Below are 18,467 nucleotides of genomic sequence, written 5' to 3'. Positions count from 1 at the left end.
TGTTGCTCTTAATCCTGACCCACTCCCTTCTTAACACTTTTACAATTTGCAATGATTAAATTGGCTTGCTTACCTGCAGTTATTTGGTTTCGGACAACAGACTCCACTAAGACAGGACCCATATCTTTTTTGTGATTTTTTATTCCTAGTGCCTAGTCTACTGCCTGGGACATAGTTAGAGCTCAGCAAATATTTGTGAAATGAATGGTGGATTAATTTTATTTGGATATGATATGATTCAGTGTATGCAATTTTTCACTTGATAGAAGTATATGGCAATTTCTATTACAATGTTTATTTTAAGCTACTGTTTAGAAATCATATATAACATATACTTTCAAGCTCATTTATTTTTACTTTCTCACTTTTCAATTGATGCTTATGTCAGAAAACATAATTTGAGTCATGAATGCATATTAAAACATAGATTGAACTTTAACTTTATTTTATGGCATCAAAATACTTTCCTGACCCTGAAATATTCTTTTTTTCATAATATTCTTATAAAATACTTTCTGACCATGAAATATTATTTTTTGTATAATTCTTACGAAAACCAGATTCTCTTAATATTTCTGTTTCTAAATGGAAAGATCAGAAAGACTTTTTCAGATTGGAATGCAAATTCCAAAGAAACTTCTTCTTTGGAAATGACACATGGGTGTTGTGAATAAACTTATTCCTGGGTAACAGTATGGTCTGTGGAATTAGAAAACCTGGATTCAGGCCGGGCGCGGTGGCTCATGCCTGTAATCCCAGCACTTCGGGAGGCTGAGGCTGGCGGATCACGAGGTCAGGAATGGAGACCATCCTGGCTAACACGGTGAAACCCCATCTCTACTAAAAATTAAAAAAAAAAAAAAAAAAAAAAATTAGCCAGGCGTGGTGGTGGGCGCCTGTGGTCCCAGCTGCTCAGGAGACTGAGGCAGGAGAATGGCATGAACCCGGGAGGCGGAGCTTGCAGTAAGCCGAGATCGCGCCACTGCACTCCAGAGGGAGACTCCATCTCAAAAAAAAAAAACAAACCTGGATTCATATCCAGTTTTTGACAGTCATTTACTATCTGTTTTACGTAGAGCAAACTGTGCGCCTTATTTGTGCCTTAATTTTCTCAACAGTACTATCAGGGGATAGCAGAAACATCCATCACAGCGTTGCTGTAATGTTTCAATGAGAAAATGCCTTGTAAACATGTGTCAAAGTACCTAGAATATAGCGAACACCGCCTAATTTTAGATATTGTATGAGTTTCTAGAGCTGCCTTAATAAAGTACCACAGATTGGAGGCTCGAACAACAGAATTTAATTTTCTCACAGTTTGGAGACCAGAGGACTCGATCAAGGTGCCGACGGGCTTGGTTTCTCCTGAGGCCTCTCTCCTTGGCTTGTAGAGGGCTGCCTGCTCCCTGTGTCTTCACATGGTTCTCCCTTCCTTCCCTCTGTACTTGTTGTGCCTAAATTTCCTTTTTTTTTTTTTCTTTTTGAGACACTGTCTCACTTTGTTGCCCAGGCTGGAGTGTAGTGACGCAATCACGGCTCACTGCAGCCTCTACCTCCCAGGCTCAAGTGATCCTCCCACCTCAGCCTCTCAAGTAGTTGCGACTGCAGGCATCCACCCCCATGCCTGGGTAATTTTGTTTATGTTTATGTTTTTGTTTTTGTTTGTTTGTTTGTTTTGTTTTGTTTTTTAGAGACGAGTTTTGTCATGTTGCCCTGGCTGGTCTTGAACTCCTGGGCTTAAGTGATCCTCCTGCCTCGGCCTCCCAAAGTGCTGGGACTATCGGTGTGAGTCACTGTGCCCAGCTTGCATTTCTTCTTATAAGGACACCAGTCCTATTGGATCAGGACCCACCTAATAACTTCATTTCAATTTAATTACCTCTTTAAAAACCCTATCTTCAAATACAATCACGTCTTGAGGTACTAGGGGTTAGGACTTCAGCATATTACTTTTAGGGGACACAATTCAGCCCTTAACATTGTTAATATCATTCCCCAAGATCATGTGTAGACTTTCTTTCTTCAACACTGGTTTTTGAAATCCTGCAGACTTTTTAATGAGAATTTGAAGAGATGAACATCATCAAATCTGGTAACTAGCATTGCGAGGGAAACTTGCAGGGTGCTTGTCTCTTTTATGCTTGTTATTGGCTTGTTTTTAAAGTGAGTGTTCCTTATACTTCCTGGTTTTAGCAAATAATTTACTAAGGTCTACTTAAGTTGTGTGAGACTAAGAATAAACACAACTGTAAACTGGGTGTGATGGTCAGAACCACCCGGGAAGTGGATAGTGAGCTGAGCTGAGTGTGGGTGAAGGTGAAGCCGTAGCCGTCCTTCCCCAATGCTCACCAACCTGCACCCTCCAGGGCTTCTCAACCTCTGTGTAGACACCCTGACCCATTCCAATAAGAGAGAAAGTACTTTAAAAGTTATATTGCCGATTTTTAAAGAGTAAAAGTGGAAACAGATCTTCAGACCTACCTTTAATGGTATAGGCACACTGAAACACCAACACCAAACTCTGAGGTTTTACTCTCTACCATTGAGAGATGCCAATCTAAGCTAAGACTTCTCTCCAGCAACAGAATAACTCTTTGTAATATATACTTGAAAGTTAAGCATAGACAGTGTATTGAAATTCCTGGGCTTGAATCTTGCCATTTATTAGCTATTTGGTTGGTGCAAAAGTAATTGTGGTTTTTGGCATTAAAAGTAATGGAAATTGGGGCAAAAGCAGGTAATTAAAAGTAATATGTGATGGTAAGCATGTCATTTACCCTCTCTGAGTCTCAGTTTCCTATACCATAAAATTGGGAAAACAATATATATTTCTCTCCTATCTCCCTGAACTCTTATGAGGCGGAAGAGATATAATAAAGCACTTAGAAAACTATAATCAACCAAAATCAATGCAACAGTCAATACAAATCAATACTGATAGTGAACACTTACATGGTCCTTACTCTGCTAGGTGCCATTCTAAGAATTTCATATGCATGGGTTCATTTGATCTTCAAAACAACTCTATGAAGTAGGTACTGTCATTAGCCCTCATATGGCTGTTGAATTAGATACACAAATTTTAAGTTGGCTTTTAAATTCCTATAGACTTGGGCTTCTCACACTTCATTGTACATATGAGTCCCCTGGGGATCTTGTTGCAAAATGCAAAGTCTTATTTAGTAGATCTAGGGAGGGGCTAGAGATCTTACATTTCTAACATGTTCTCAAGTTATCAGATTTAAAGATGAGTTGTATGCATTTTTCTTTCGCACACACAAAAAGCAAGTATTCTAAATTTGCTGGTTCTGTGTTAAATGACTGTCAGTAACATGCTTATTAGTGATGTGTGTGTGTATGGGAGGGGTATTTGTAGGTATGTATTTAAACAATCTAACATTGAGTATTTCAGCACGTGAAAATATGCTCAACATCACTAGCCATCAGGGAAATGCAAATCAAAGCCACAGTGAGATACTACTTCATACCCATTAGGATGGCTATAGTAAAAGAAAATAAAACAAGTGTTGGTGAGGATGTGGAGAAACTGGAACTCTCATACATCGCTGGGAAGATATAAAATGGTGTAGCCACTGTGGAAAACAGATTGGACATTCCTTAGTAAGTTAAACACAGAATTGCCATATGATCCGGCAATTCCACTTGTAGATATACACTCAAGAGAATTGAAAACATGTTCACACAAAACCTTGTACATGAATATTCCTAATATCTATATTGCAATTGCCAAAAGATGGAAACAACTCAAAATCCATCAATTGATAAATAAACAAAATTGACATATCCCTACAATGGAAAATTATTTAACCATAAGAGAGAATGAAGTACTGATACATGCTACTACATACATGAACATTGAAAACATTATGCCATGTGAAAGAAGCCAGATACAATAGGCCACATATTGTATGATTCCATCTATATGAAATATCAACAACAATAGGCAAACTCATAAAAACAAAAGAGGCTGGGCACGGTGGCTCATGCCTGTTTTTATTTTTAAAAAGTACAGGTGTTTCTGACCAACTATTCCCTAATCCAAGGTCACAACTTACTCCTATATTTTCTCCTAAGAATTTTATAGTTTTAGCTCCCACTTTTAAGTGGAAAAAACTTTGAGTTAAGTTTTGTATATGTGGTGAGATAGGAGCCCAACTTTACATTTTTGCACATGGATTACCAGTTGTCCCAGCCCATTTGTTGAGAAGACTATTGTTTCTACATTGACTTGTCTTGGTACCCTTATTATGATGGTTAAATTGTTTGTGTCACTTGGCTAGGCTACGGTACCCAGTCATTTGTGAAGGTATTTTGTAGATGTGATTAACATCTACAGTTGATTGACTTTAAGAAAAAGAGATTACCCTGCATAATGTGAGTCAACCTCATCCAATCAGTGAAGGCCTTCAGAGCAAAAATGGAGGTCTCCCTGAGAAGAAGGAATTTTGCCTCAAGACAGTTACGCAGAAATTGTGTCTGTATTTTGCCTGCTGGCCTACCCTACAATTTTTACACTCAAAACTGCAATATCAACTTTTGCCTACTTTGCTTGGCTTTTCTTTCTTTTCTTGCCTAATTGCCCTGACCAGAACTTCCCATACAATGTAAATACAAGTGGCAAGAGTAGACATCCCTGTCTTGTTCCTGATCTTAGAGAAAAAGCTTTTAATCTTTTTCTATTACATGTAATTTAGTTGTGTTTCTTTTTGTAGATTCTCTTCATCAGTTTGAGGAATGTCCATCCTATTCCTAATTTTTTTAGTGTTTTTATAATGAAAGGGTGTTGGATTTTGTCAAATGCCCTTTCCACATCTATTGAAATAGTCATGTGGTTTTTGTCCTCATTTTACTGACTTAGTGTATAAGAGAGGTTGATTTTTATATGTTGAGCCACTCTTGAGTTCCTGGGATAAATTCCACTTGGTCATGGTATATAAGTCTTTTTATATTTGCTAGAAACACACACACATACCCCCTAAAAACCACTGTATTAAAAGCATTTAGCAATAAAACAACCAACCAAATAAAAAAGAAACAAAAATAAAGTCCCTGAGATAACTTTGTAAATTGAAGATGTTTTTGTAATTTTAAGAAATTATTATGTTTGGAATGTTGTCAGATACAGTACATCTGAATTGACCAAAAATGACTAGGTCATTCTGATGAATCAAACTTTATTAGACAAGCAGGATTCAACATGGCTTATAGAACATCTTTGAATTTCTGCCATAATTTCAAATATTACATTCTTTTCCCCATTACCTGCACTTCCATTTGCTGCCTCCAAATCCCTGGGGGGTAGGGGCTATTAGGGATAGTGCAGAGTTGGTGGGCATGGCATATACTCTGGATTACCCTAAAAATGCAGCATTTTAGGGAAGGCAAGTCCAGCAAGTAGAGGCAAGCGTGAGCCAGGCATTATGTGTGTCTTGTTAACTCAGCTGTTAATCACGCAGGCTTGTAGGCTGTGGGGTCAGAAATTCCTTAAATCACTCAATTTTTGGCCTTAAACCCAGCTACTTCAGCAAAGAAATCATTGCTCATTTTCACTTTGGATTACCAGTTGCTTATTAGTTTCCACGATTGTCTTATATGTGCAATTGTATTCTTGTGGCATTTTTGGTAAGGAGTTCCATTTATTTAGAGTAGAATAGCTAAATGTACAGAGAAATGGAGGGTTGTTATAGAACCTTGGTCAAGTGTGAAGGACTTCAAGGTGCATGTAAAATTCACTTAACCTGTGCCCTTTAAATGTGTATCAAAGGAGATGACTTCTCAACACTTCCATCTTTTCTCACTGTCCCCATTAGCATTACAGGTCTCTCTGCCAAGAAGTCTTCCTTACCTCTGACTAGCCTTTTTCTCTTGTTATGTCATCAGTGAAGATAGAGAACAGCTGCTCTATTTTATGGCCTCACTGTTACTTTAATTTATATCTGCTGTAAACAGGATTGCTTAAAACTTAATAGAACATTTCAGTTAGGCATGTAGAAAGGACCCTCTGTCTTGCCCCAGTCATTCCCAATAGATGCAGTTTATTGCCTTAATTTATGATTTTGTGTCTGTTGTTGTTGCCTTTTTTTGGTAAATAGTGTGATTTTATTTTTATGACTTTATTTTTATATGATTTTATTTTTATATTCTTCCTAGGAATTCTCTGGGCACATGGTGTTTCAAAATCTTGCTAATTTAAAGACCCATTTCACAGACTGAGAGATGATCTTGATAAGATAATAAAAGGAAAGTTTAAGTAATACTTCATGGTCTCAAAGTTGGCAAAGAATCAAGCATTGCTATTGCAGCTCCTCAGAGGTGATGTGGCTGGAGCTCATAGATAAAAGGTCTGTAGCTAGATCTGTGTATCTAACGTTACTGCTGGTATTTTACACAGTGAGAAATATCTAAGGGGAAAATCCTGGCATGAAGTGGAGTGCCTCTTTCCCTTTGGATGCCTTTCTACTTTGGCCAAAGAATGGAGAAATCTTTTGTAAGGTCAGACTGGTAGCTTCTACCCACTGATGGCACTGTGACCCAGAGAGCAAGGATAAAAAAAATGTATAAATAGGCATATGATTTCTCAGAGAATATTGCTTAAAGCTTAAGTCATGGGGCTAAACTTTTTCCTGCCCTGTGGATTTATGGCCTCATATGTGGATGGGAGAAATGCAACAGCAGATCACCACGGGGTGAACCAGCAACCTCTGCTGTGGGCTGCAACTTCTTACCCTCTCAAGGAAGCAAATCAGGTTAGTCCCTTGTGAAATCATGTTTTCACTCCATCCCATTGCCTCCTTCATGGGCTTAGAGGAATTCCTTCACTGATACAGACAACCCCAAAGCTGACCAGGATTGTTTTCAGGGATTTTACAAATAGGGGAGAAGAGCTCAGAGGTAGGGATTTCAGTTTCCATTGTCAATTCAACATCCTTTCTTCCTGGAAGTGGAATCAATGACATATTCTCTAGCAGAATCAACTCTTGTTTTTAAATAGCAGGTGATAAGGATTTAGGGACCATTCTAAGGGATTTCTCTTTTTCCATGATCAAATTCTTTAGAAACCATGAATTCTTCTGACAGTCTATTACTTCACAAAGGGACTTTCTAAAAATTGGCCTACATTGGTAGTAGATTTGTACTATTGTCAAAAACTACCCCCATGTGCTGTGCTTAACTGCTCGGTTCCTAATCCAAGCTCTACCACTTAACCTCCATAGGCCTCAGAATAACAGTAGCTACCTACATGCACCTGAATCTCTTAGAACAATGCTCAGCAGACAGCGAGTGCTTAAACCAACCTTGGCCATGATGACAATGGTGGTGGTGGTGGAGATGATGTGCTAGGTGCTTGACTAGTCTCTTTAGATATAAGCGAATCCTCACAAGTATCCATTTGCCTTTTACAAATGAAAGAGCAAGTCTCAGAGAGAATAAATAATCAGCCCAAGGCCATAAAGTTCATAGGTGGCGGGGCAGGCATTCAAGCTTGGGTCTTTCTAATCCTGCCTGGAGCTCTTTATTGCACCACCAGGTTACTGGCTCAGACATCAGCAATATGCATTAGGAAAGTTCTTTATCATTTAGAATCATTTCACAAACATTACTTGTCATTGTTTAGCCTTTCTGTGGATCTACAGGTTTCGATTACCAGCATCACAATGAACAAATGAGAACATGGGTTCAGATAGGATGAAGCTGGCTTGAGTTTACTCACCTAACAAGTGTGGACAGGGACCTGGCTCAGCCTAGGTTACTCCGCCTGTGGAATGAATGCTTTCTGTAGTCCACCATGGCTTTCAGTGCCCAATCTGAATTCCTTTCCTTGTCCATCAAGACTGCCATCTGTTCCCTCAATGCATGCTTTGGTTTTTCGTTGAAACTCTGGTCAGGAGTCCCTTCTCAGCTGGTCGGCTCACCAGGTGTTCTATTTGGATCCTCTGCCCTTGCTGTGCTGCTTTGCACATGGTCTTGACAAGTTTTTCTTCACAACTGACCTTCCAGGAAGATCCTGTGACTGCCTAGGTCACAGGGCTGGGATTTGACACAGCTGGATGCAGAGACCCTCCAAGCACTTCCTTACACTGTTGTGTGCTCAGAATCACTGCCTCCTTAGCCCTGATGAAAGAACCTTTAGAAGGCCTGCTCAGTGGCTCTGAGGTCTCTACAGGAGAAAAGACCATTTCTGAGATAACAAGTATCTGACTGAAGTAGCAGTGGTTCTTAACAAGAGCTCCCTGAAGTTGTCTTCAAAGTAAGTCAGTAAGCAGACACAGCTATTGGTGAGAACAGGTGTAGTGCATAATTGTCTCAGTTCTGAAGAAAACAGGTGGTTTGCATGACTAGCTTAGAAACGAGTGGACTGGGTTGTATTTGAATGTTGAAATTACAAAGTCAAGAGACTGTACCCTGTATCATAGAAGGGTGATAAATTTTTATTGAGGGTAGTTATCAAATCTTTATTGAGTACCATCTAAATGTTATAAACTCTGCACTGGGCACCAGGGATACAGTAGTGAATAAGACGGACAAAATCCCTGTCCTTGTGAAGCTACGTCCTGCTAGAAGAGCTAGACTAAAAATAAATGCATAATATTATATTTGGTAGTAGTAAATACTATTCTCCAGAAAAATAAAATGTGGTAAGGAGATAGAGATTGAGTGTGTGTCAGGAGTATGTATCATGGTGACTGTTTTTGATAGGAAATGGAAGTATCTCTGGGGAGATGATTTTAAAGGTAAGAAGGAGCTGAAAATGAAGAGATCTGGGGGGAAAATATTCTGGATTGCAGACATAGAAAGAGAAAATCTCCTGAGCAGAAAGGAACTGGGCATGTTCGTTAAATAGCAAGAAGTCATTCTATATGTTAAGTGTCCTTAAGAAAGTAGTGTAATTTCTCTGACTCTCGTTTTCCTTACCTACATAAAACTCAGATGTCAACTGTGGCCTCTTTTGCTCTCAAATTAGAGGAAATATCGCACTAATGCATCTCCCCAACCATCACCCTCACTACAATCCTGTAGCCAATAAAAGTTTGGTTGGGCGAGGTGACTCATGCCTGTAATCCCAGCACTTTGAGAGGCCCAAGCGGGCGGATCACTTGAGGTCAGGAGTTCGAGACCAGTCTGGCCAACGCAGTGAAGCCCTGTCTCTACTAAAAATACAAAAATTAGCTGGGCATAGTGGTGCGTATCTGTAATCCCAGCTGCTTGGGTGGCTGAGGCAGGATAATTTTTTGAACCTGGGAGGCAGGTGGAGGTTGCAGTGAGCCGAGATCGCACCACTGCACTCTAGCCTGGACAACAGGGTGAGATTCAGTCTCAAGAAAAATAAAAAATAAAAATAAAAATAAAAAATAAAAAAACTCCAAAGCCCCTGCCTCTCAAAGATTTCCCAGTTCCCGATCCCATATATATAGTTTTGTCTCTTGAGGCTTTGGCTGCAATGGGAAACCCAGACCCTTTCATAAGAACCACAGAAACTCCTTCCTAGGAATTGTGTGCATAGTGGATGAGCTGAAGATTTGGGGCTGAAGAGAGACCTGAGGGGAAAACAGCCAACCTGCATAGGAGCTATAGGGCTGACAGCTCCCATACAGCAGTGCTAGGAATTCTCTGGCTCTTTCTCAGGGCTAGCCTCTAACTTTCTGGCTCCCTCTCCTCTTCTTTTATTTCTCTCACCTTTTCCTTCCAATAACAAAACAACAACTTTTTTCTCTTTTCTCCTGCCCCTGTCTCTTTTGACATCACAAAATCTCAACTAACCCCAAAATATCTTTCAAAGTATTTTCTTGAACAAATACAATGGCATCTCTCAACATGATTCTGGAGCCAGTTTTAGTAAAAAGTTATTTTTCACATCTCTGCATTTAAATGGTAGGCAATTATATTGGCTTTTTGAGGTCATTGGAAGGATGACACAAGATGATACATGGACTAGCTTTAGTGGCATTACTGGCATACAGTAAATATTTGATTAACAGAGGTGAGGATAAGAGTGGTGACTGTTGTGGCAGTGGTTGTTATCAACCCACTACTTGTTTGAGGCCAGACAACTTTGGAGTTTAACTTAGAGGAGCTAAAGAGACGAAGAACTAAGAAAGTTCTTGCCACAAAGAGGGAAACAGAATATTGCGGGTACACTGAAAGGCAGAATGAAACAAAACAAACAGAAAACTCTAGAGATTGGAGGTAGGTCAAAGAGAACGGAGAGGAAAAGTGATAGATGCAAAGCTATGCAACAAAAATGAAAATAAACTTTATAAAACTTCAGACTTAAGTCCTAAACCTGGTGGGTGAGTGGCACTTACGATCTCTCCTACAATGTGGAATACGAATTTGCAGAATGCAGTTGAAAGAGCACAAAATGACTTCTGGTTAAGGATCATGGTGTACAGGCATTAATTCTCACCCTCCCCTTCTTCAAAAATCTCAAAAAGAACTAAAAACAGAAAAATATTTTAGTTGCCAATGAAATAAGGATATGACTGCAATCTTAAACCACAAACTATGTAGCAAACCTGCCAAATGCTGTGAAATCTGGACCAAAATGAGGAAGAACACTAAAAACTAACAACATATCCTCAGACCTTGGGCAAGAGGGACATTTCCCCCAAAAGAAAGTGAGATTACCCTGAAATGCCATCCAGTGATTCTTCAAGGGAGGTAAGATCCAGGGGCACCAGGGCCATGGCAGAAGAGGACTCTCCCTTTAGACTCAACTTGATACCACAGAACATGGCAGGCAGAAAAGCAGAGGAACCAGAGTAGTACCTGATTTTTATCCAATATTCATTCTCTTGCTGTGGGAATGACCAAAGCAGAGAAAGTGGAGGAAAATCGCATTTTCCAAATTACCAAGCTTTTCAATGACAAAAATTGAGTGGTGATATGCAGTTCCAGAATAAGGAAAAGAACAGATTTGGTGAGAGGCTATAGGAGGCAATATACTGTGTTCAACTTTACTAACATCCCCCACTACTCCCCTTCCTTTGTGGATGATTTTTTAGCAAGTATACAAGATGAATGACAATCTGAAAGAACCATCCCACAGACACGCTTTGAAATGAGAGAGAAAATAAGAAAGGAATGTAGGATGAAGATAAAGAACTACAAAAGAAATCATCTAAGAAAATGAAGAGTTCAGGCAGAGTTCTCTATAATCTCAAAGAAATTATAGGAGAAAAGTATAAATAAAAATATTACAGAAAAAAAGCCATACTACAGCCAGGCGCGGTGGTCACGCCTGTAATCCCAGCACTTTGGGAGGCCAAGGTGGGTGGATCACGAGATCTGGAGTTCGAGACCATCCTGGCCAACATGGTGAAACCCCATCTCTACTAAAAATACAAAAAATGAGCTGGGCGTGGTGGCATGCACTTGTAGTCCCAGCTACTCAAGAGGCTGAGGCAAGTGAATTGCTTGAACCTGGGAGGCAGAGGTTGCAGTGAGCCCAGATGGTGCCACTGCACTCCAGCCTGGTGAGAGAGCAAGACTCCATCTCAAAAAAAAAAAAAAAAAAAAAAATGCCATACTACAAGTAACCAAAATTAGAATAAACCTAACATAAAACAGACAGGACTTGTATTAATTCATTAATTCATTCAACTAATTAGTAAATACCCCCTCCATGCCCAGAGTGCTTCTTGATGCTGGGAACTTAGCAGCGTCTAACGTGGGCAACATCTCTGCCTTCATGGAGCTTACAACCTAGGGTGGATGGGGGATAGTAAAAAGTAAAGAATAAATTTTGATAGTGCTATAAAAAAAGTAAAACAGAATGACATAATAGGGTATGAAAGTTACTGGGTGACCATGGAAGTCTCTCTCACTGCAGGATATTTTATCTGAAACCTGTATAACATCATGAATGATTCAGACCTGCAAATATCTGGGGAGACATTCTATGCACATATTATTATAAAAAAGAAAGATTATAAGGAAAAAGACATGAATGATAGGTAAGGAATATTCAACAAATACATAATTGGTGTTTGCAAAGAAGAAATGAACAAAAGAAACAGAAAATATGTTTAAAAAATAGGAAAACCAATCCCAGAACAAATGCTTAAGTCTGCAGATTGAGAGAATAATGCTCTAATGAAAACTTATTTGAATGATCAACACCAGTACATAAAAATAATATGGGCAACCAGCCCTGAATCTAGTCTAGTCTCATGGCTTGCTTTGACTGATATCATGAGGTGAAAATTATTTCGTGGCAGCCCTGAGCTTACAGCCCAAAGAGTCCTTGCATACTTTCACTCGCTTTCTCACAGCCCTGCTGCCATTATCTGAACAAGCCTGGGCCATCCTGCTGGAGTATGAGAGATCGCAGGGCCAAGTCACCCCCACTTTCCCTGCCAAGAGATAATCAACTACCACACAAGTGAGGTGATTCTAGGCCAGCCAGGCTCCAGTTGACGCATGTCCTAACTCATTCACCCAAGATCAGCCAAGCCATATCAGCAGGACCATCCCTACAGACCTGCAGGTCTGCAGCAATGATTAATGGTGTTTGTTTCCAGCCACAGTGTTTTGGGGGTGATTTATAAATCAACAAAAGCTAAATATGATGAATGTCTAAATGTTTTTCATAATCTTTTTCTTGACTTTAGAGAGAGAAGTTAGAAAATAATATCTTTTGTGAAGAAATGTTTACCTGAAATCCAGCGTATCCAATTACATTTCAGTTTCTTTTTCTTCTGTTAAAGGAAACTTATATTTAATACCTTTTATTTAAAATCACATTTTGTATGTCTAATTTCTACTTTTACTATAAAAATGGATTCTATTTCACAAAAATTCTAACTTTTTATTTTTTAAACTGTATGGATGTATAAAGAGAAGTACAGGACAATTTTTACCCAGTGTTAATAGTTGCTCTTTCATTGGCAGCAAGAGTTTGTATAATTTTTCTGTTGCTCTTTGTACTTTTCTGTATGGCTTGAATTTATTGTAATGAGTATGTACCAACTTTGTAAAAACAGTTGAGTCATTCTTTTAAAAGAGCTCAACAGGCAGAAAGGAAGTGCTCAGAAAAGGCTGGGAACATGTTGAAAGGATGTAAGAGCAACATGGGATCGTGGATTGGCTCCTGTATCAGAAAATGGACATTAGTGGAAAAACTTGCAAAATGTGAATAGGGTCTTTGATTATTAGTATTGGGTTAACGTTAAAGCAGACTTGATCATTGTACTGTGGTTGGTCATGAAAGATGTTCATAATAGAAGTTGAGTGAAGGGTGAAAGGGAACTCTCTAGACTATTTTGGGAACTAAGTCTAAAATTATTTCAAAATATAGTTGAAAAGGGATAAGACTGTGCTTAATTGTATAAATAAAAAGTCCCACTTTGATCTATCTTACTTTTGAAATGGAAAACCTATCATTCTTTGTGAAAGAAAGGGGGAACAGTTAAAATATAGTAACTAATGAACATAGTAAATAAAAATTGCTATTAGGTATAAGCTGACTTTGATTCATAGTTTTAGAGTTCCAGGATATTCTGGGAAAGAAATTTGCTGATGTAAATGTATAATGTCAGCAATATACTGTCACTGCTGTTATTAATATTTTGATAATGTTTGGTCTGTCAAGGACCAAAGCAATTCTGTATTCTATACAAGCACTTTGTATACATTTTACATGTCTAAAGTAATTATTAATATGTTTTCAGTTTAATTTAAAGATTGTTATTTGACCAGAGGGATAATTAAGGAATCAGAACAGTGGATTACGTCTCCACGTTAGCAAAATGTGACAGATACATAATCTGTATTGGAAGTGATTTAAGCCTGGTATTTTTGACGCATCAAAGGAAAGCCCATTTGGTCTAGGTTGAAATAGTTTCCTTGGAAGAGGAGGACTCTACTTTTTATCAGTTATATTATTCTTCACATCCATTTTGGTTCCAGGACTAAATGACATCTATGCCACACCATGTATCAAAACACTCTATAATACATTTTTAAAAACCTCTAATACACCCTGATTGTTTCATAAAGGAGCTATCTTTTAAAAGAACAGACCATGGCAGAGAAATTCTCTGGTGCATTCCGAAGCAAATAGAAAGAAAACAACAAAAATCTTAGAAACTTGTAACTGACAAAAATCAACTGCATTTGTTTTAGTTTGGAAACAGCACCAGTTTCTTTCTTCTAAAAGAGCAAGAATATTATTTTTGTTTACAAGAGTTGTGTCTGAACCCTCTAAAATACGACTGTCAAGTCAAATGTCAAGAATGTTAATTAGCGAAAGGAAGGGGAGGAGTCGACAGGAGGCAGGCCTTCAGCACCAACTCACTCTGTAAACAGAGCTGTGTCTTGAATTCCACAGCAATGGCATGGAGGCATTCTTTGAAAAGAGGAGATAATAGATGATGAAGTATCTAGCAAAGAAGATATGAAAAGCTGCTGTCCAAACACTGTTTATCAAACAAATATACTCTGATTGTAAACTGCCAAAAACTGAATTTCAGTTTGTTTAGCTCACCAATGTGTGAGTGTGAGTATTCACTATTTGAATTTTATTTCGGTTCTTCTCATTGAGGTCATTCCTTATTTGAATTAGTTTATGCCCTCTGTTCAGAGGATCTCTCCAAAGTAGATTACAAGATTCAGAGATATTTTTTAAGTACATTGATAACTTCTCCAATTCTAAATATTCTACTGTTTAACCATTGGCCCATTATCCCAGGCATAAAACAGGGAAGAAAGATACACCCATGTTAAAATCAACAGGCTTTTTTTTTTTCTTTTATACTTTATGGTCTAGGGTACATGTGTACAATGTGCAGGTTTGTTACATATGTATACATGTGCCATGTTGGTGTACTGCACCCATTAACTCGTCATTTACATTAGGTATATCTCCTAATGCTATCCCTCCCTCCTACCCCCACCCCAAAGCAGGCCCCGGTGTGTGATGTTCCCCTTGCTGTGTCCAAGTGATCTCATTGTTCAATTCCCACCTATGAGTGAGAACATGCGGTGTTTGGTTTTCTGTTCTTGCGATAGTTTGCTGAGAATCATGGTTTCCAGCTGCATCCATGTCCCTACAAAGGACACAAACTCATCCTTTTTTATGGCTGCATAGTATTCCATGGTGTATATGTGCCACATTTTCTTAATCCAGTCTGTCATTGATGGACATTTGGGTTGGTTCCAAGTCTTTCCTATTGTGAATAGTGCTGCAATAAACATACGTGTGCATGTGTTTCATAGCAGCATGATTTACAATCCTTTGGGTATATACCTAGTAATGGGATTGCTGGGTCAAATGGTATTTCTAGTTCTGGATCCGTGAGGAATCGCCACACTGTCTTCCACAATAGTTGAACTGGTTTACAGTCCCACCAACAGTGTAAAAGTGTTCCTATTTTTCCACATCCTCTCCAGCACCTGTTGTTTTCTGACATTTTAATGATCGCCATTCTAACTGGTGTGAGATAGTATCTCATTGTGGTTTTGATTTGCATTTCTCTGATGGCGAGTGATGATGAGCATTTTTTCATGTGTCTGTTGGCTGTATGAATGTCTTCTTTTGAGAAGTGTCTGTTCATATCTTTTGCCCACTTTTTGATGGGGTTATTTGTTTTTTTCTTGTAAATTTGTTTGAGTTCTTTGTAGGTTCTGGATATTAGCCCTTTGTCAGATGAGTAGATTGCAAAAATTTTCTCCCATTCCCAACAGGCTTTTTATTTCCTCAAATGATCCTGTGTCTTACCTTATTTAGATATCATATGGTATATGCAAATAGATGTGGATAGGTTTGACAATTAAGTTATTTTCTTTTTCTTTTAGACCTAGAGTTTAACCAAAACCATCTCTTCCATGCAGCATCACCCCAAATTCAACAGAGTGGGACTTAGCAGACAAGTTTTAATTATAGACCCTGCATCTATCTTGTGTCCATCAATATCATGGTTAACTTGGAAGTTAAAGAGGCATTTTGCAACATCACAGGTCACTTCTCAGCTCATTTAAAATTAATCCCAGTTAAAATAAAAAATAACACAAATCAAACAGGGCATTTGTCATGTTAATTTTGTAGGTGCACTGTCAGAATTATATATCAGCTTTGCCTAAGGAGTAAAATGAAACACACCCAAATGTAGTATTTTTAGGAGAAAATGTCTGGAAATGAGTGCATATGTTACTATGAATTTTTGTTAAAGATAAGCAAAACTCTCTCATGTGCTAAAATTTATTGAGTGGACAAAAATCTCCTCCACAGATGCAATTATTCACATACTCATTAGTCAAATATTTAGTGAGTGCCTTGAGGATACACCATAAATCAACCCCTTCTCTGCTCCTCTTCCCCAGTCTCCAAAATCTACCTCCTACCTCCAACCCCAGACTCACATGGAATTGCAAATAGCTTGACTGGATAAGCATGAACATCAGAGAAAACTCTCTGATACATTTTTGATACTTGCTGGTAAAAGTGTGTTGGGTGTTTTTCTTTCTACTTAAGGATGTTCCACCCATCATGGAGGGAGAATGGGGCTGCGAGAAGCCTGCCTCAGCTGGGGGGGTCATATCCACTCACAGATGTTGAGGAGTCTCCATGACAATGAGGACTTGAGGTGGGGAAGAAGAGACCCAGATGTCTGCTTTGCCTTCTATTCAAAAGTCAAGTGTCTGATTTTTCAAGTCTAGGGCTTCTTTAAAACAAAAATCTCGCTTGTGACATGCAGTCAGCAGGGGGGGGTGCAAAGCTCAGGACCTACGCCAAGCGGTTAGCAGCACTGGAGCCTCTGAGACTACAGTGCCACCTGACTGTGTGTTCAGAAGACATCCCTCCCCTCAGCAGGGCCAGGCTGACCGCCAGACCGGCTGCAGAACCTGTTATTTGTACACCATATTTGAAATGGAACTCAGAAATGGTACATTGGGTGAAAGTCAGGATGTTCATAGAATTTATTATCCAGACTGGACATTTTTGAAAGAGAATACTATTAATAATCATGCCAGCTCAACAGGCATGAGTGGAGCATGCCCCAGAAAGACTCGGACACATGGCCATACCTGTATTTTTCTATTTAGCAATTTGCAATTACTGCACACTTGAAGCATGTGTAGCTTCCCTGAGTCTCCACCTCCAGGGTTATACTGCCTGGAAATGTATTTTGGGGCAAAACAAACTTGTTGAAGAAAATGTCCTCACAAATGTGTAGCAATGACTCTAGGGGAAGTCACATTCCCACTTGTCTTGCCCACTGTGGTTAGAGGAGATTCTAGAATTAGAAAAGAAACCAAAAAATGAAAGACCTTCTCTAAGGGCTTAATTTTGCCCTTCAGGAAACAAACATACAGAGTGGCCCATGGGTTCTTTAAAAATGTTCCCCATCAATCTTCCACCTCCTGTTTCTTCAACTGCCTCTATCTTATTTGACTTTTTGAAAAAAGTAGTTTTATCTCTGGTCTAGAAACTTTGGTAGAGTTTGTCAATATCAGGAAGTCCATTAAGTGAGATTGCAAATTATCCTTGCCAGAGCATGGCTGGCTGTCCAGCAGACAGCATTTTATGTTTTTGTCCTTCTTTATTTGAAATATCTTTGATGTATCATCTCAGACAAAAGATGTAGTCGCTCAACAGCTCAGGGAAGAAGGCCTGAGCTTGCCACAGGAGGAGACAGGGCTAGGGCTGGGGAGTTGGGGGGAGTGTAAATAAAGTAGAGGCCTGGGCAGAGCTACAAGAAATATTTAGCATTCCTGGCTTCCCACAAAGGGTAGGTCAAGGAGAGGGAATGAGCAGTTGGGATGGAGCATACACCACAACTATTCTTTTTCGGGCCTAATCCAGTCCACTGTAACACATAAACGTCCCCAGTGGGCAGACCCCGAGTTTATTGTGCTGTGTGGCAAATGCTGAGTAATTACACACGATGCATGTCTACATGCAGGACGGGGTCAAACTCTGTGGCAAAGACACAGCTGCTGGTTTCGTGGCTGTGTGATAAATCCACTTTTGCTAACAATCGTCAAAGCCATATTCATAACACTATCTGTTTAAGGGATTGAGGACTACAAGTCCGCTTCCACAGGCCCCCGTCAAAACAAGGTCCACTGCTTTACAGTGTGCCCACAGGCAGTCTGTGTCAAAAACTTGATGTCAGCTTTTTGGAGTGGGATCTTGGAAGAGGAGCCATGCTCACTGTTATTTGCCTGGTTAGTGAATTGAAGATGGAGCTCTCTTTTCTTGAAACTCTCGGTGGTGGGAAAAAGAAACGCACCTTAACATCCAAAATAAAGACAACCACACACACACACCAAAACAGAAACCGCCATTTTGTTTTAAAAAGATCTGGTCATTGACAGACTTTCTTTCTGACCTGCCACTCTGGTCCTCTTGGGTTAATTCATCTCCTGCTGCAGGATCTATAAAATACTATATTGAGACGACTTCACTAGGTTTCCAGCAGTGGGATTTTCCAGCTACTGGAAAT

Source organism: Macaca mulatta, chromosome 13 (assembly GCF_049350105.2).
Source record: "Macaca mulatta isolate MMU2019108-1 chromosome 13, T2T-MMU8v2.0, whole genome shotgun sequence".
In the NCBI taxonomy this organism is placed as follows: Eukaryota; Metazoa; Chordata; class Mammalia; order Primates; family Cercopithecidae; genus Macaca; species Macaca mulatta.
The sequence above is the reverse complement of the archived record's forward strand: the minus strand, read 5'-3'. Positions refer to the sequence as shown.